A 20,984-nucleotide genomic window follows, 5' to 3' on the forward strand; every position below is an offset into this window, starting at 1 on the left:
TGATAAGTCCTATGCTTTTGCTCTTTGTTAGAAGTTTCTCCTTCCTGCTGGAAGAGGGCAGAGATTGATCTTTGGTGACTGGAGTTCTTTACTAGGATATCTATACTTGGGGGCTTGTTTTCATAGTCAGTAGCAGCAGCAGCAGAATTCAATGACCTTTTTCAGTTTGAAGCCTCAAAAATTTCTTAAACTCAGGGAAATGAAATTCTGTTAGTTTAATTTTTTTTCCCATTTGTATGTTAAATCCTATGAATTGATCATCTGTATTAGTTTCCAAGGACTATTGTAACAAATTGCTGCAAGCCATGTGGCTTAACGGGTTTCCCTGTGGCTCAGCCATAAAAAATCTGCCTGCCAATGCAGGAGACACAACTTTGATTCCTAGGTTTGGACGATCACCTGGAGAAGAAAATGGCAACCAACTCCAGTAATTTTGTCTAAAAAATCCCATGGACAGAGAAGCCTGGTGGGCTACAGTCCATGGGGTCACAAAAGAGTTGAGTACAGCTTAGTGACTAAAAACAAAATGTGGCTTAAAACAATAGAAATGTATTCTCTAACGGTTGTGGAGACTAGAAGCCTAAAATCAAGATGTCAGTAAGGCCATGCTCTTTCTTTAGTCTCTAGAGAAGAATCTTTCTTTGCTTCTAGCTTATGGTGGTTGCCGGCAATCCTTGATGTTGTTTTGGCTTGTGGCAGCATGACTCCAATTTTTTCCCATGTTCACTTGGCCTTCTTCCTCATGTCTCCTGCATGTCTTCAAATCTCTCACTCCCTACAAGGACTCCAGTCATTGAATTTACAGCTCATTATAATCTGGTATGACTTCACCTTGTTTTGATGACATCTGTAAAGACGTTATTTCTAAATAAGATCACACTCACAGGCATGGGCTCAGGACTTCAATATGTCTTTCTGGGGGATACAGTTCAACCACATCATCATCCAAGTCTCTAACCTCATGATATTCATCTCTTTGTGAGACACTTCTTCTATTTTATCTTCAAGGACACATATTTCAACCCTTAACATTACCTCTAACTACTGTATTAAATTCTAACATTAACAGTATTTTTAGTTGATGAAAATACTTTTATTTTGCATTGCAATCAAATCTCTTAAGTGTTTTTAATGTTCTTTTGCTAGAAGCTCCCTGTTCTGATTGTTCTTCTTGACATGCATTTCTCTGGATGGCAGAAGTTCCATAGATGTGATTTTCTTTTTCTTCATCTGATCTCGTCTTCTGAGTGTGGAGTTGCTTTTATTCTTTAGTTGTTCAATGGTGTCCAACTCTTTGCAACCCCATGAACTGTAGCTCTACAGGCTATTCTTTGCATGGACTTCTCCAGGCAAGTATAGTGGAGTGGGTTGCCATTCCCTTCTCCAGGGAATCTTCCTGACTTAGGGATCAAACTGGGATCTCCCACACTGCAGACAGATTCTTTACTGTCTGAGCCACAAACTGATCTATTTTATAAGGAATCTAACTTACGTGGAGGTAAGAATTGCTGAAGCCTCATTTCTTGATGGTCAGTGATGGAATAGAAGATGAGTGTCCATTTTCCGTTTGGGTCCCAGAGGGAAAGTTGCTTTGCTGCTCTTGTCTCTTCAATTGCAATATCTAAGGCAGGGGCATGCAGCCTGTCTGCACATGGAAATTACCTTACAAGTAATTCCCAATTTGGCATTGGTATGCCTTGTCCCCATCTCTTGTTTATTTGGTCTGGATTTCTAGTTCTTGGGCTGGATACAAAACATTTAATATTTTCATGCTCTGTTAAGAATATTTTATTAAATGTCATTGAGGACTCTGATTCAAAGGTCATTTTCTTATTTTTCTTTTTGCCAAAGGTTACTTTCATCTGTTGCTTATTTGTTTCAAAGTTTTGGTATTTCTCTTGCATACTGCAGCCCTTCCTCAAATGTCTCATTTGCTCACATTTAGAATTGGCTGATATTAAGTCTGATGGCATGATCTATGGTGCTAGTTAAGGTTTTATTGATGGAAGGCCTTCTTTAGGGTAAGGAACAGAAACGGGATATTAGGTTAAGGTACACTTATATGATATAATGAGGGAGGCCTCTTCTATGGCACTCATACTCAGCCTTAGTTACCTTGGTTCTTTCAGGACGGTTGTTTGGTATTGAGTATAAAGCTCAAGTCAGTAGATGCAAGCAAAGGAGGAGGTCTGATTATTTCACAGATTTCTGTACCTAGACCTTCATCTACCATCCATTTTTAGCTCTTTTTACTATTCCTTCCTCTTTTCATATTCTCCTTTTGCTTGTACTTGATGAATGGATCATGTCTTCCTTTACTGATGCTTATACCACATGATTTCCAGACTGTGGCTTCCTCTGATATGCTTCATCTACCAGTATCCTTCCACTTATCTCCCACTGTAGGTTTGTGCCTTTTAAACATCCCCTGACTATCTTAAAGAATCTGAAGAAAGTGGAGAAAATCTACCTCTTGCATCAGAAGTGGTAAAGAATCATTTTAACGGACGCACAATATGCTATTTTGCTGGTGCACTGTATTTTATTTGTTTAATGAGTAAACTATTGTTGGGGTTGAAGTTTCAACCAAATTTGTGTTACTATAAACAGTTGTACAATGAACAACCTTATAATAAAATCTTAGTGCAAACACTTTGTAGATAAAATTCTACAAATACAATTGTAGGTTAATTTATATGCATTAAAATAATGTGCTGTTATGCCCACGTCCTCTCATTATAAATTACTTCAATTTATGGTGCCCATTCTCCAGTGTTCTCTTTGACACTGAGTACCATACTTATTTATTTTTTAGTTGTATAAGTTAAAGATTTTATCTCATTTTCATATTATCTCTTCAAAGATATTAACTACCATACTTAAATAGCATTCCCCAGTGCAAACCAGCAATTTTATCTTGTATAATTTTCATAACACTTAGTCAGTCTGGATTTATTAGTCGTTTTTACTCCTTTTAAGCTCCATGAGATCAGGGGCACTGTCACTGTTGCTGTACTTCCTGAATCTAGGGAACTTTTTCAGGCTTCCCGGTTGGTGCAGTGGTAGAGAATCCACCTGCTAATGCAGGAGCCACCAGGGCTGTGGGTTAGGTCTCTGGCTCAGGACTATCTCCTGGAGCAGGAAAGACAACCCACTCCAGCAGCCTTGCCTGGAAAATTCTATGGACAGAGGAGTCAGGCAGGCTACAGTCCATGGGGTTGCAAAGAATCAGACCTGATGGAGCACACATGCACGCACATGCATATGCATGCACGCGTGCACACACACACACACACGCTGTATCTTTACATGGTCTTCCAACTGTAGATTTTTACGTGCATGTCCTAATCTCTTCTTGTAAAGACACTAGTCCTATTGGATTAGGTTCCACCCTGATGACCTCATTTTCATTTAATTACTTCTCTAAAGTAATGGATGGCATTACCGACTCAATGAACTTGAGTTTGAGTAAACTACAGGAGTTGGCGATAGACAGGGAGGCCTGGTGGGCCACAGTCCATAGGGTCACATAGGGTCGGACACGACTGAGCAACTCAACTGAACTGAAAGAACCTATCTCCTCAGTTACTGTGCATTGTAAGTACTTTCTTAATAAAAATCTGGTGGAATGCATATTCTTGAAAGCAATTTTAGAAGATACTTCATTTTATTATAAATGACTATTTTAAAGTATTCAGCTTTTGCTCTAATTTTCATAGCAAAACTACTTTATAACCTGGACCTTAGATACATATATAGTGATAAATATATAACCCAAGCACCAGAGGGCTTATAAAGTAAAGGATTGTCCTTTTTTTTTTTTTTTAATTTTTTTATTAGTTGGAGGCTAATTACTTCACAACATTTCAGTGGGTTTTGTCATACATTGGTATGAATCAGCCATAGATTTACACTTAAGGATTGTCCTTTTATACTTATGAGTGCATAAGGAAGCTTCTGGTAATTTTTGCTGGCATCCCAGATTTTATTCTCATCATACTGATGTAACTGCAAGCATATTTATGCCTGACTACCTTTGTCTTTATTTTAAGCCCTTGAACCCCACACTGATCCTCATGTTGCAGGAAGAGGGACCCTTTGCAGGGCCTAAGGTGGGCTGTTGTCTAACACTTGGAAATGAGTTGTCCAAGGAGACACACATGCTGACAAGCTGACAAGGCAAGAGATTTTGTTGGGAAAGGGCACCCTGGTGGATAGCAGGAGAGTGAGGGAACCCAGGACAACTGCTCTGCCATGTAACTTGCAATCTTGGGCTTTATGGAGATGGGAATAGTTTCTGAGTTGCCTGTGGCCAATCCTTCTGACTCAGAGTCCTTCCTGGTGGAACATGCATCGCTCAGCCAAGGTGGTTCCTGAGAGAGTTCTGGGAGGTTGGTCAGACATATAGACTGGCATCTCCTCTCTCCTTTTGACCTTTCCCGAGTTCTTCCCAGTTGGTGGTAGCTTGTTAGTAGTGCTTTCCTTACTGGGACCTCCTGTTGTAAGATAGCTCAGGCAAGTGGCTACTGTCTTGCGTGACCAGGGCAGGCATTTTTAATCAGTATTTCTCCTAAACACTAGGACTTCTTTTCCTGTGATTTGAATAGTAGAAAATAGAACTACCAATTCCATACAGATGTTGGGGAGCCAGCCTTGCAGACAGCTGGAAGAAACAGGTGTACAGAAATCCAGGGACTATTAACATATCTAATTGAGTAAGTGTTGGTAGTTACAAAAGTAATTAAGAATAAAAGAAAGCCTTGTGAAGCTCCTAACAAAAACATTGCTGGTAATCACTGCCAACTTAAAACTCATTTTGTGAAGCTTTCTGAAAAAATGGGAGCATTTGATATTGAATATTACCTTTTGTCTTGTAATTTACATAGGTATCTTTAATGAACAGCTCGTTTATAGTTCCACTGAGTCTTTCCTGTGTATGTTGCAGACATCTTTGAAACAGCAGTATCAGCAATTTAGAATCGGCAGGCTTCCTCTTGAATATTTATAGAAAGATTTTAAAAGTATACTTACCAATTTTCCTTCAGTTGTCTTTTTTAAAATTGCCATGTTTTCTCCTATACTAGAAACGCACTTATTTTAGAATAAGAAAATGGGACATTTTCCACTGTGGTTTTTTTGTTGTTAGAATTTTCAGATTGAATCCTGTGAATGGTTCCATATAACATTTTATGACTATTTTTATAATTATCACAGAAGCACATAAATATTGCAAAGAAAAAAAAAAGCACAAAGGAAATCATTTAGATAGGAAATAAATCACTCATGATGTAGCCACAGAAAGAGCATGAGGTATATATATAGATTGTGGAATCTCTTACCAGGTATATTAGTTTGCTAGGACTTGCATAACATATCACCATGGACTGGGTGCTTAAGGAACAAAAATTCATTTTCTCTCAGCGCTGGAGGCTAGAAGTCTGAGATCAAAATATTGGCAGCGTTGTTTCTTTTAGTTCTCTTTTTAGCTTGTAGATGGCTGTCTTCTCCCTGTGCCCTTTCTCTGTATATAAGCATGTCTCTATCCTAATTTCCTCTTCTTATGAAGATCCTGTCATATTGGATTAGACCCAACCCTAATAGCCTCATCACAGTTTAATCACCTCTCTAAAAACTCTCTCTCCAGATATGGTCACCTTTTTCTTTGGTATCAGGGGTTAGAGCTTGAACATATGAAATTTGGGGAGACAATTCAGTCCAAGACCAAGTGTTTAAAACTGTGTTTTATATCTGTAGGTTTAACAGCTTTACTGAGGTATAACTGACATATAGTGACTACAAATAAGTAATGTGTATACTGTTATTAATTTTGACATATGTGTATAGTCATGAAACTTTTGCCATAATAATCAAGATAATAAACTTATTCATCACCCTCAAAATTTCTTTGTGTCCCTACGGTCTTCTTCTCCCTCTCTTTCCTGCTCTGCGCCCACCCTCAGACAACCACCCATCTGTTATTTATGTTTGCATTTCCTAGTATTTTATAAAATGGGATAATAAAGTATATATTTTTTATCTGGCTTTATTCACTTTTCAGAATTATTTTTAGATTTATTCATGCTGCACTGCATATCACAGCATCTAGAATAGTACCCTGCACATGGCAGGTACTCTAATTATTAATTAAAGGAATAAATAAAAGCATAAATCAGTGAGCATTTTAGAAGATTAAGGAGATGGGATATTATATGCAGTTGAATGACACTCATAATTTTGGTGTTCTCTCTGAAGTATTTTATAGAGCTGAGTACATGAACCAGGTTTGTAGCTTAGAAAGTGTCCCTGGTGCCATTTGAAGGATGAATTTGTAGTAGGAAAAGGCTAAAAGCATTGGACCAATTATTAAAAATTCTAACATACTGGTCCCTATACACTACATATATACTGGTTCCCAATGGTTTGTACAGAGTCATCCATGCCAAAATATCCAGTAAACAATTGAAAATGTGAACCAGAAAGAATTATTTGAGGGGAGAAGGGTTAGGAGGGTGAGTGGGAAAGTTAGGGTAAAAGAAATAATTTCCTAATTCTATTCGTAAAGTTGCCAAACACCTTAAACATGCATCATGATACAGAGGAAAGAAAACAGGTATCAGAAATGAAGAATTGTGGTCTCATATTAATTCTTTCTTAACCTTTAAGACTTTCAGCAATTATTCAAATTCAAATGACTAATTATTAATAACATCATCTTTGTACCTATTTAATCATGTTTTTAGAATTTTTTATTGCTTGCATTTTCAAATTTCACAGTGACAGACCTGTCAGTGATCCAGTGTGGATCTTTATTCCCTCTGCTAGGATTTTTATCTTGAAGGTTGGCATTGAGGAATTCCTAGCCATTATTTATTTGGTCATTTTTTATTTCCTATGTTCTTTGTAATATGTTTTGGGGAATCCTATTACTTGGGTAGAAGTACTGATATTTTTGATTTGGTATGTCTTTATAACTGATCTTGTATTTTTCATTTCTTTCCACTCTTGGTGAGGTTTTAAAAATTTTATCTCTCGACTATTGAAAAATTTATTTTGTTAATCTTATTTTGTAATTTCCCAAGAGTTCTTTCTACTTATTTCATTGTTATTTTTTCACAGTGACTTATGATTTATGGATATCATATTCTCTGAGCTATTTCTTAGATTACTGGTTATAATATTTTAAACTCCTTTTTTCTCTATTGATTTCTCTCTGTTTACTCTGGGGTCATCTCCTTTCTTTGTTTTGGTCTTTCTTTTTCATGTCATTTTCTTTTTTCCCTCAAAGTCTGTTAATTCTCACACAAGTAAAGTAATGCTCAAAATTCTCCAAGCCAGGCTTCAGCAGTACGTGAACCATGAACTTCCAGATGTTCAAGCTGGTTTTAGAAAAGGCAGAGGAACCAGAGATCAAATTACCAACATCTGCTGAATCATTGAAAAAGCAAAAGAGTTCCAGAAAAACATCTATTTCTGCTTTATTGACTATGCCAAAGCCTTTGACTGTGTGGATCACAATAAACTGTGAAAAATGCTGAAAGAGGTGGGAATACCAGACCACCTGACCTGCCTCTTGAGAAACCTATATGCAGGTCAGGAAGCAACAGTTAGACCTGGACATGGAACAACAGACTGGTTCCAAACAGGAAAAGGAGTGCATCAAGGCTGTATATTGTCACCCTGCTTATTTAACTTATATGCATAGTACATCATGAGAAATGCTGGGCTGGATGAAGCACAAGCCAGAATCAAGATTGCTGGGAGAAATATCAATAACCTCAGATACGCAGATGACACCACCCTTATGGCAGAAAATGAAGAAGAGCTAAAGAGCCTCTTGATGGAAGTGAAAGAGGAGAGTGAAAAAGTTGGCTTAAAGCTCAACATTCAGAAAACTAAGATCATGGCATCTGGTCCTGTCACTTCATGGCAAATAGATGGGGAAACAGTGGAAACAGTGGCTGACTCTTTTTTTGGGCTCCAAAGTCACTGCAGACAGTGATTGTAGCCAGGAAATTAAAAGATGCTTACTCCTTGGAAGGAAGGTTATGACCAACCTAGATAGCATATTAAAAAGCAGAGACATTACTTTGCCAACAAAGGTTCATCTAGTCAAGGCTGTGGTTTTTCCAGTGGTCATGTATGGATGTGAGAGTTGGATAATAAAGAAAGCTGAGTGCTGAAGAATTGATGTTTTTGAACTGTGGTGTTGGAGAAGACTCTTGAGAGTCCCTTGGACTGCAAGGAGATCCAACCAGTTCATCCTAAAGGAGATCAGTCCTGGGTGTTCATTGGAAGGACTGATGTTGAAGCTGAAACTCCAATACTTTGGCCACCTGATGCGAAGAGCTGACTCATTCGAAAAGACCCTGATGCTGGGAAAGATTGAGGGCAGTAGGAGAAGGGGACGACAGAGGATGAGATGGTTGGATGGCATCACCGACTTGATGGACATAGATTTGGGTGAACTCTGGGAGTTGGTGATGACAGGGAGGCCTGGCGTGCTGTGGTTCATGGGGTTGCAAGGAGTCGGACACGACTGAGCGACTGAACTGAACTGAACTGTTGATACTCAGTTGTCTATTTACTTTTATAACAAAGTTCACCCCAAACATTTCATTTAATTTCTTTCAAATGAACTTAGTGTCCATCTTTCTTTTCATGACTGGAGGTAAATGACTGCCTACAGGCTGTTATCTATGATTGTCTGTGTTATCCTGGTGAGCAGGGATTAAAAATGATGGGGATGACAGTTCTGTATGTGTAGTGTCAGTTAATCTTCTTTTCTGTTCCATTTCTAACTCCTGCCCTGTATTGAGAATTCCCAGATCATCTTTCTAGGGGATTTGTTGGCTGAATAAGAGGTGTCTTTCCTGTGTACTTTTCACATTTTTTTCTATGCAGCCCTTTTCCCTCTGCTTCATTAGTCACTGTTCCAATATCCATTTTTCAGGTTTGTTGAAATACATATTTTACTAATGATCTCTTTCTTTTTTATATGTTGTTGTGACTTATTAACTTTTAAAAACATTCTGTTTTAGTCTTCTATTATCATTTTCTGATCTTGGCTTGATCTCAGGTTACCACCTGAACGTATGTGAAGGGAAACAATACTAATTTAAATATTCTGAAAGCTAAGTGATATAATGTATGTGATATCTGTCACATATTAAATACTAGTTCTACTTTTCTATCATATAGGAATGAGTTCTAACATCTTCTGTCTGCTACTACCCCAGCAGAGGTAACAAAATTTAACCTAATATTTAATTTTGAACTCTTTGTCACAGGAAACCAACACACTTCTTGACCATTCAGGAGAAAATCCTAAGGGTTGTGAATGTTTTAGAAAGCTTATCCTGGTTCTACTTTTCTTCCTGCCTTCTAGTCAATATTTTTTCCATCAGTTTTGCCCAAAAATATATTTTGCAAAGAGAATTTTAGTTGTGGCTCTCTTGGGAAAATTTTTAAACCTTTGATCAAACTCAAGTACAGGGATTGATCATTTAGTCAGTAAATATTTACTCAGTCCTCAATGCAGAATGCTAGGATTTATTGACATTATTGATAATATTAAACTATGTATATCCAGAAGGAGGTTAAAATCTCATTGGGGAGAGAGGGCAGAGACTTGGGGAAAAAATGTATATATAATGCATGGTATGCATCAGGTCAGTACCACAGTTAATAAACACTTCCACAGTCCAATAGGGAAAGATTTTCTGTGGTTTTATGTGCTTAGAGAGCTTTAGTCTTTCCTCTTATAGTAGAAGCTCCATGAGAGAAAGAACCTGACATTGGTTACCATGTATCCTTTAAGCATAGAACAGTTTCTGATATTTAGTAGGTACTCACTCATATATGGAGAAGGGAATGGCAACCCACTCCAGTATTCTTGCCTGGAAAATCCCATGGACGGAGGAACCTGGTAGGCTCTAGTCCATGGGATCGCAAGAGTCGGACACAACTTAGTGACTTCACTTTCACTCATATATGCTGAATCAATGGGTAACATAGAATTTATGTTTCAATTTAAAGGAAGCAGACAACTTGAGCAGGTGGAGAGAAGGAAGGGAAACTGTCCTTGTTACTGTTCAGTCACTGAGTCCTGTCTGATTCTTTGTGACCCCGTGGACTGCAGCACACCAGCCTTCCCTGTCCTTCACCATCTCCTGGAGTTTTCTCAAACTCATGTCCACTGAGTCGGTGATGTCATCCAACCATTTTATCCTCTGTCATCACCTTTTTCTCCTGCCTTCAATCTTTCCCAGCAGCAGGGTCTTTTCCAATGAATCGGCTCTTTGCATCAGGTGGCCAAAGTATTGGAGCTTCAGCTTCAGTCCTTTCAATGAATATTCAGAGTTGATTTCCTTTAGGATTGACTGGTTTGATCTCCTTGCTGTCCATGGGACTCTCAAGAATCTTCTCCAACACCACATTTCAAAAGCGTCAATTTTTCAGTGCTCAGGCTTCTTTATGATGCAACTTTCACATCCATACATGACTGCTGGAAAAATCATAGCTTTGACCAGATAGACCTTTATCAGCAAAGTAACATCTCTGCTTTTTAATATGCTGTCTTGGTTTGTCATAGCTTTTCTTCCAAGGAGCTAGCATCTTTTAATCTCATGGCTGCAGTCACTCTCTGCAGTGATTATGGAGCCCAAGAAAATAAAGTCTGTCACTGTTTCCACTGTTTCCCCATCTATTTGCTATGAAGTGATGGGACCAGATGCCATGATCTTTGTATTTTGCATGTTGAGTTTTAAACCAACTTTTTCACTCTCCCCTTTTACCTTCATCAAGAAGCTCTTTAGTTCCTCTTCATTTTCTGCCATTAATGTAGTATCATCTGCATATCTGAGGTTATTGATATTTCTCCTGGCAATCTTGATTCTGGCTTATGCTTCATCCAGCCCAGTATTTCTCATGATGTACTCTGCACATAAGTTAAATAAGCAGGGTGACGATATACAGCCTTGATGTACCCCTTTCCCAATTTGGAACCAGTGCATTGTTCCATGTCCGGTTTTATTTGTTGCTTCTTGACCTGCATACAGGTTTCTCGGGCAGCAGATAAGGTGGTCTGATATTCCCATCTCTTTAAGATCCCCCAGTTTGTTGTGATCTACACAGTCAGACTTTAGTGTAGTCAGTGAAGCAGAAATAGACATTTTTCTAGAATTCTCTTGTTTTTTTCTGTGATCTAATGGATGTTGTCAATTTGATCTCTGGTTCCTCTGTCTTTTTTAAATCCAGCTTGTATCTGGAAGTTCTTGGTTCATGCACTGTTGAAGTCTAGCTTGAAGGATCATATGCACAAAATAACAACAAAGCGAAGAGATAGAAATAACCAACATGAATTCACAAAAGACAGTAGACCACCCTAATTCAAGAGTTTATTTTGAAAGTTAGTGAGATGTTAAGTTATTAGTTTGGCTCCAAGCAATATGACAGATCTTTATATAGCAGGAGAAACAATCTGGGTTTATCTCACTAGCTCTACTGAGACATTAATGATCACTGAAAAGAAAAATGATTTGATATATACACAGTCATTTTATAATCCATTTTGGATTTTTGTAATTAAAAAGGAGTAGTTAAGTTTTTTTTTTTTTTTTTATTGTAGTCTCAACACCCATTATACCTCACTGCTGTGGTCAATGATTAAGTAAAAATGCGTTAGAGCTATAAACAGTGGTATGGTAGGTTTTATTTTTGTCCAAGATATTTATTGCCTGCCTCTGTCTGAAGGTTATCTTTCACTTCACTGATGTAAGACAAGCCTTTGTAACTGTTTTGGGCAGCCAACGATGAACAGAAGTGGCGTATACTTCTTTTCATGAGAAACTTGATTTCCATGGTTCTGCCAATCTTTATTTTCCTTTCACCACAAACCTGTATGCGTGGCTTGGGCTTCCCCTTCAGTCTGGGTCCCAGAGTGGAGGTGCTGTGAAGAATAAAACAGTGTCCATTGTTGTAAGCCAATGAGAGTTTTGTATCACTTTTTTTTTTAAACCATAAAAAGACTTGCCTAAACTGAGGACCCTATGTCCAGACCTGCTAAAATAAAAACAGAAACTACATGGCATTGGCTTTAATAGGAACAATGGTTGGTGAAGAATCTATTATTGGAAGCTAGAAAGATGGAGCACAGGTTATCCAGTGGTGAGGATACATGATATAAAGTTTGCTACAAGAATGTGGAAGGCAGATAAAATACCAGATGACCCCATGGCTTTTGGTAGAAATGAAAGAAACAGAATATCAGTAGTGCTTCCTGGATATTATGGCTGAGTTTAACAGACCATTAACAATGATTATAGAACTGGATTGTTAAATAGAATCGACTATGAATAAAAAAGGCTGATTAAAAATCAACCTTTTGGTTAGGACCTAAGCATGGATATGACTTTTGTAACTTTTGCTTTATTTTGTATGTGGCTCAACTGGTAAAGAATCTGCCTGAAATGCAGGAGACCTGGGTTCGATCTCTGGGTTGGGAAGATCCCTGGTGAAGAGAAAGGTTACCCACTCCAGTATTCTTGCCTGGAGAATTCCATGGACAGTCCATGGTGTTGCAAAGAGGTGGACACGACTGAGCAACTTTCACTAATTTTTTGGGGAAAACAGTTAAATCTATTCTCAGCAAATTTCAAGTATATTGTACATTATTATTATAGTCACCGTGCTATACATTAGATCTCTAGAACTTATTCATCCTGGATATCTGGTCCTTTGTACCCTTTGACCAATATTTCCTTATTTCCTCCACGCCTTAGCCACTGGCAATCACTTTTCTACTCTCTGCTTCTAATAGTTTAACATATTTTTGAAGGAAAGTTACATGGCTCAAAACAGCCTGGAGTTAAAACTCCTCTCCAGGTCCTCCTCACATTCTATGCCAAATAAAGAACTCTCTCACCTGAAGGGAAAAAAAAAGGAAATTAATTACGCCCAGCTCCCAGCCAGTCCAGCCTCTGGCTGATCTCCAGAATTCCTTGCCCCAGCGGGTTAAGAGATAACTACTCCTAACAACCTTGGAGAACAGGCCCCCTTAAGATAGTAGCTTTCCACATACATGCCTGTATTTACTTACTCTTTTCTTGGGTTAGGGCAGCAGCTCACTGATCTGACTGCTGCCCCTTCTTGGCTCATTAAAGGTGATCTGTTCCTGTAAAGCGTCAGTCTCCTTCTTTCTCTGAACCTAGCCTTCTCTAACTCCCTTACCCTATATTTTTAGATTCCACATGTAAGTGAAATTAAGCAGTTTCTATGTCTGGCTTATTTCCATGTCTGACTTTCTATATCACTTAGCATAATATCCTCCAAGTTCCTTTTTGTCGTTGTAAAAGACAAGATTTCCTTGTTTTTTTAAGGCATAATGTTTTCCCATTGTATACTGTTACCACATTTTCTTATGGTAAATGTTACCACATTTACCATATTTAATTATCCACATCCTTGCCAACACTGGTTGTGTCTTGTCTTTTTAATACTCACCTTTCCAATAGGTGTGAAGTGGTATCTCATTGTGGTTCTGATTTGCATTTTCTGATGGTTAGTGATGTTGGGCATTTTTTCATAAACCTGTTGGTCGTCCGTGTATCTTTTTTTGAGATGTTTGTTCAGGTCCTTCACTTATTTTAAAATTGAGTTTTCTTGCTGTCTAGGTGTTTGAATTCCTTATACACTTTGTGTATTAACCACTTATTGGATATGTGGATTCTAGTATTTTCTCCCAGTCTATAGGTTGTCTCTTCTCTCTGTTACCTTCTTGCACAGAAGCTGTTTAGTTTGATGCAACCCCATTTGTCCATTTTTGTTTTTGTTTGCTGTTGTATTGAAAAGTTCATTGCCCAGACCAATGTCAAGAAACTTTCTCTGTGTGTTTTCTTCTAATAGTTTTACAGTTTTGGGTCTTCTGTTTAATTTTTTTTTTAACCCATTTTGAGTTGATTTTTGTATATGGTATCAAATAAGGATCCAATTGCCCTTTTCTGCTGAGCAATAGGAGCCTTTTTCATTTTAAAAAGTCAATTTTCCATTTTTTATAACAACTGATTAAATTGACCTTAGGCATATCTCCTAGTAAAGAATATTTAATGGATGTAATAATCTCTGGGGTATCTAGAACATATGTTAGAAAAGGTAAAATACTATTTTAATAGGTCAGGGAGATGAGAAAATTAAGAGAATGAAGCAGCAGCTAAGAAGTGGAGTGCCTGATTTTTATTATTATATAGTACTTTTCACATATCTCTGTGTGAGATTACTGACCAACTACAATTAGCACCTAGGATGGTACTTAACCTGAAATTATGGTTCTGTTTCTAATGCTTAAAGAGAATATTCTCAAAGGTCTGCATGAGCTGCTATAAAACACACAAAAATTTCACCCTTTCAAAAAATAAAAAGAAATTAAAAACTCTAGTTCTCTAGCTTTCTCTCATATAAGAAGGTTGCCCTCTTATCAAAGCAGTGAACTTGAATTTTATATAGAGTAAGGTAAATTGGCTCCCATGCATATAGCAGCACTTTTTAACAGGCACGCAGGTGATATGTTTTTTAAGGAACCTCAAAACTTATATATAGCAGATGTACACACTCAGAGTTAGGAAAACTGTAAGGTTTGAAAGTACAGCCCACAGAGTTCTCTTACTTCTGACACCAACTATAAGTTCGGAGGGTCCCCCAAACCACCCTTAGGTTAGAACCTTCTAGAAGAGCTCACAGACTTCACTTGTCTATTATATTCATGGTTGAGGTTTATTACAGGAAAGAATACACAAAAAACTCAACCACAGGAAAATGGTATCCATGTGAGATGATGTATGTGCTCACTAACCTTATTGTGGTAATCATTTTGCAATATATATGTATATATCAAATTATCATGTTGTATCTTTTAAATTTACACTGTTATTTGTGAATTTTATCTTGATAAAACTGGGAGGAAAAGTAGCTAAAGGAAGAGACCCATAAGGCAGAGCCTCAAAGATTCCGACTGAAGCGTCTGTTGTTCTCTGCATGGAATTAGGAAGTGTTACTCTCTTGGCCTTGATGTATGATGATGCACAGAAAGTACTGCCAACCAAGGACTCTCTCATGAGTTTCATTCCAGGGTTTTTATTTGGGGATTATGTGTGATTGATTGCTCACATCACTGAACTCAGTCTCCAGGTCAGCTGAAACTGAATGACTCAAAACCCCCAGCTTAAATCTCAGTTGGTCTTTTCAGCATAGCTGGCCCCCATTCTATTGGCTATGACTGGCCACATCCTAAAATCCACTGTGGTCAACTTTCACCTAAACAAAGATACTCCTACCAGATATGACATAAATTACCTCGCAGAAGCCAAGAGAAAAAGCCAGCTCTCTCTATGGGCAAAGGCCAATTGTTTACTACATGTTTGATCATAAGAAAATATACTATTTTACTTCAGAGAGGCAGAAAATAATTGGTGCTCTGTAAGTGGCTGAGGAAAGGCAAGGAGAAAAGGGGTATTGAGGACTAGCTTGCTTTGGCCATTTCATGGCTTGAAATCAGTAAACAGGAGCCTGTGTGTTATTGCTGGTAAGCAATAGGAAGACATCTTGGGATCTTTGCCTCAGTGTTCCTTGCATATACTGAACCTCACTGCCCTCCCCCTCAAACAATAGTTGCCTCAACTAGATACCACTGTCCTCATTTTTCCCATTTATGGTCCAAATGGGTTCTTTTTGGATCTGGAATCTGTTGTCCAATGTATCTTCTAGCCTAAGCTCTTTGTCTCTCTCCCATTTATAAGTGTGCCTACTGGTTCATTTATAGATAAAACTTTGGAGAGAATAATCAAGGACATACTTTTGGTATTGCATTAAAATTTATTTGTATGCAAGCTTTGAAAATATTTATCCAGCCAGCTCTCATTCCATATTCTCTGAAGTAATAACAGAATAGAAGCTAGAATAATAAAGATGTTTGTACTTCTAGGAACTGTTTCAGGTCTGTCTAAGCCTATGACCAAAGATTCATTGCCATGGGTATATGACCCTGAAATTTTTCATAATCTTGTTCTTTATGAAAAGACACTAGGACTACACTTTTGTGTTCCCTTCGGATTTTAGTGGCAGCCAAAGGCATAAATAAAGTTCCTTTATGTTATAACTCTATCTTAGCTTCATTTATTGTTTGCATTAGTGGATCATAAAAATAGCTTTAGATAGATTAAACCCACTCAGCTCTTTAAAAATTGCCTTAATTTGCACTATTTAAAAACCCTCCAGCTACTCATCAGAGATCACAAAAAATGAAAGATAACGAATGTGTTTGATTTTGCCTAATTTGCTATCATAGCAATAAGGAATGTTGACAAAAGGAAATTCCCAGTATACCCAAGACAAATCCCTTTAGAATGTTTTTAATTCATTGCATATTCATTGAATAACTTTGTCCTAGAAGAGAATAATTTCTGTTTATCACAAGACTACATTAATACATCTATTAGTCCAAGTAGGATTTAGCATGAGTTTTATCTTGCCTAGATGTTTATATCTGGGATATTCAGAGGCTTCCATCACATAGAGGTTTACAGGACTGTCATAGCAATGTGAACTAAAACAGCTTGAATATAACCATTATACTAACAAAAATTAATGATCACGATAAAATTTAATGTTGAGAGGATTTTAGGCAGTGTATTTACTGTTGGCAGCACTATTAGAGGATTTAGTATTTCTACAAAAAAATTAAAAATGTTATCCAAAAAGAGTTAAAAATTGTCCATATGCTTCAACCAAAAATTTACCAAAAAAGAAAAAGAAATTCAATTTAAAGTCATTCACTGAATTGCAGGATTTTGTTGTTGTTATTGAAAAATTGGAAATAGCCCAAATGCCTCTTACAGAGAATAGTTAATTAAATTGTAACATATAAACATTTTGAACATATGAAGGTATTTGAGGGTAGCAGGCATTGCTTCCCAAATCTGACTGTGTATCATAATCTCCAGGGGAACTTATTACTTCCTTGTCTTATACACCTTCTCCAGAGACAGTGTATTTGTTTGGAATTCATAGCATAGTGGTGACAAATGGGATGGGGAAATATAAATGGGGCCATTGACAATATTTGCCCTGATGGTATTTGTGGGAAATTGAAGAGAAATGATAATCATTTGGTTTATAAAACTGCTCTTCATGTGTGAGTATACAATTATTCTTGAATGAGTGCCTGTCCCTGCTATACTACATCAGAATGAGGAGATTGGTCCTTTCATTAAGCTTCATGGCATGGTGATTACAGGACAGTGGCCTCCTCTTCAGAGGCAGAATTGGACACTCTGACTGTCTACCAGCCTGTTCTCCACACCCCAAACTAGTTAATAGAACTCAGCCTGGAAAACATGAACTTTAAACACTTTCCAGAGCTTAAGAAACAAAGAGCTATTAAAAAGTTCATATTTAAGTGCTTTCCAAAACTGAGACAATAGAATTAGATCCCTTTATTTCAAATTCTCTATGAGAAACCGTAATTACTTGACATAGTAATGTGTAGCTTTCCATGGAGAGCTACAAGCCCTTGTCCCTGCCCCTTCTTGATGTCGGTGGCTAATTGTGGTGCTGTAGTTGATGATACAATTTACCTACTACTATTTGACAGTCTAGTTGGTCTTTGATCAGTACACATCCCAGTTGGAAGAAAAAGTCTGTCTGACTCTTGTATGTATCCAGGTGTCTGTGCAAGGCAGAGAACTAGAAAGTTTCGTGGTCAGAGGTGACTAGCTCTAGGACAGTCCCTAGGCACTTGATTGTTGTTCAGCCACTCAGTCAAGTCCGGCCCTTTGCGACCCCACGGACTGCAGGCACTTCAAGCGAGTGAATTAAGTTGAACGTTTATGGGGTGACTGATTCTTCAATCCTGCTTCTTTAATTGCATTTTAACCACCTACCGCTAGAGGGCACTATTAGAATAGCTGTGGGAAAAGGTAGCTCTGGAATAAAACACTAGCCATGACTGGCCACTGGGCAAGGGTCAGGGTGGGTGAGGCGGTGGGGTAGTAGGGGGCAGTAATGAAGGCTAGGGAACTTGGCATTGAAAGCTTCAAGCCTATATTTCCCCATGCTTAGTAAAGTTTGCAGATCCTCTGCAAACCACTGAACCCCGGTGAAGATGCGGTGAGCTATGTGGGCTTCTGAGATGCTGCCGTGTGTGCATCACAGCATCATTTCACAGAGGAGTTGTTCATATTCTCGACTGTTTGAGAATAACAGCTCCAATTTATCTTTCAGGTGATGCTGGAGACTGGGGTGGTGTGTGAACGGAATTCTGAACTCAGCTGGGGTCTCAGGAGCTGAATCACATGATGGGATGAAGCTGACAAGAAGAACTGATGTGAGAACCAGGTAGTTGGCCTCCTTAAGTGCAAAAATTGTTCCCATGGGTGGATAAGTACATGAATTTGAATCAAAGTGAAGCGACAACAATCAGGTAAAGGGTAGGAGACTGAAGAGAATCCTTGGAGCTAGAATTTGAAGAAGAGAACTGTTCTGCTGCAGTGACTCACAGTTAAGACAAGCTTCCATTCTTGGTGCAGGCAGATGCAATAGTTTTTTTTTTTTTTAAGTTAGAAAAGAAGATTACATATTTTTAAGCTTTAAGCATTTTCTGTTTTGCTGAGTGGAGACTTGAATATACCTTTGGTTCAAATTATGTCTTTGTTTTGGAGGAACAAAAATAAATCTTTTGTTATGCAAAAGTAAAATGGAGACATACTCCAAACTTGGAATTTTCATGAGGCAGTGTTATTTGAAGTAAGGGAACTAATCTGTGATGTAACTAAAGATGGCCTATAGGATCGGGTTGCACAGTTGTATAGGGTTGCAGAGCTATAATGCCATCCTTGAGAGAGTTGTGTCTCTTTTGAACTATGCCCATAATTTGCCGCTTCACCATCTGTCCAGAGACCATGCAAGAAGGATGTATAGCAAGCCTGATCTTTACCTTGAATTAGGGCAAAGAATTAGGCTTAGTTTGGATAATCTCAAACTAGACTGGCATGATAATATTTCAGACAGTCTCTGAGTTCAGCCTTTATTGATGTTGGGTTATTGGCTTCCAGTGTGGATAAGTATCATGGGGTGGATCTCACCATGTGGGTGAGAAGACATTGGGGGTTAACTTTTCCTTTGAGGGTAATTCATTTGTGTCATCAATCAGCTTTGGAAGAGACTGATCTCAGGATAGGAAACAAGAAGCAGGGCGGGATGGTTGAGAGCAATCTGGCTTCAGTGTATCACAGAGTGGTTTGGGACCACTTGGGACTGTCCAAATCCAAGGATGTATCTAGGTCTATGAGTTTTAATAATAGATGGAGAAGGAAATGGCAATCCACTCCAGTATTCTTGCCTGGGAGATCCCATGGACAAAGGAGCCTGGTCATGGGGTCACAGAGAGTCGGGTATGGCTTAGCGACTAAAACAACAACAAACAACCAGTGGTTATAAGTTACTCCCTGGGTTCTATTAATGCTTCTCTTTCAATTCCCTCAAACTTTCAGTAAAGTCCATTAAAATTGCAGTCTGTTTTAGCAATGCTATTCGAACTTGGGGGAAAGCAGTTTAAGGGAAAATAGTAGATACTGAAGGGTGACGGTAATCCCAGCCCTTCAGATGGTGGTCTGCGGAAGGACAGGGATTTGAGGCAATAGGTGAAAACAGGACATATCCGTGGAACATTTAACTGCCCTCCGGGGATCCTTGGTCATATTTGTGTAATCTCTTAAGAGAGGACTTCCAGCAGCTAAGCACGATGACGGTTTTAAGTCATTGCAACTAAAATGATTAAGCCCACTAATGGCTTCATATTGGAGTTAAAATTCAAATTGTAATCAAAGCCTAACAGGCTTGTTCCATCTTCCTCTCATGTTACATTTCAGTCATCCTGACCTCTTTCCGTTTCCTAACCAAGTCTGGTTTTGGGGACTTGGCCATGCGGTCACCTTTGTAAAGGAGACTTTCACTAGTGCTGTTTTCTCTCTCTCATGCTTTAGATATCAGCTTAATTGGTAACTCCTTTAAAAGGTCTTCCCTGACAGCAGTATTTAAGTGTATTCTCCCTTCTTCCCTGCTTTTCTCTGTCACTGTCTTATTCATTTAATTCACAGCAGTTCACAATTATAAATATATACTTGTTTATCAATTATCTATATACCCCACCAGTCTATTCATGAAGGCAGGGGCTCAGACTATTTAAATAAGACCTGTATGATGAGGTCCTAACTGTAGTTCTTTGATCAGAGTTGGCTTTTGATATAATATTTTGACTAAATGAATGGTGTGCCTGATGAAAGTATGACTTCATTTTACTTGTCAGGCTGGCATGGACAAAGGACAGTTAGGTTACGTAAAGTTCATTTCTAAAAGTTTTGTTTTTTTTTTTAATCAGTCTTCTATTCCCATACATTTTCTCTGTTAGTTGAGATGCTATAATTTTTAAGATTATCCGTCTGCCAACATGCCTAATGGCATAAAAAGACAAGTCCCATCTTCTCAGCACTTTTAAGGCAGTTGCATGGGAATCTGCCCTCATTATCTCTGTTCTGCTTTGGTTCTACTTTTTTTTCTTTCTGCCTTTAGTCTTGGACTTCATCAGCCAACCTTGAAACCATCAGTGACCTCAGCTTTGGTATTTGCTTCTGGTTTTCTGAACTTAACTTTTTAGTACTCTCTAAGGCCTGGGCTTGTACTCAGCCTCTGACTGTTCCTGTTTCTGGCTCTCTCAAGTTTGTTACCTTGGCTTAGCTACAGGTCAGGACCTGGGCTCCAGTACATCCTGTATGATCCCTGCTTGATCCCTAAATATGTTGATTGGCCAGCTGAGAAAGACCAGAGCATTTCTTGCTCAAGAGTTGTGGCGTCTTCAGCAAGTGGGTATAATCATAATTATGTCCTAAGAGTCTGTATTGTAATAATAACACTGTATTCCTCATCAAATTGCTTCTTTC

The sequence above is a fragment of the Cervus canadensis genome, chromosome 30, assembly GCF_019320065.1.
Source record: "Cervus canadensis isolate Bull #8, Minnesota chromosome 30, ASM1932006v1, whole genome shotgun sequence".
Classification (NCBI taxonomy): Eukaryota; Metazoa; Chordata; class Mammalia; order Artiodactyla; family Cervidae; genus Cervus; species Cervus canadensis.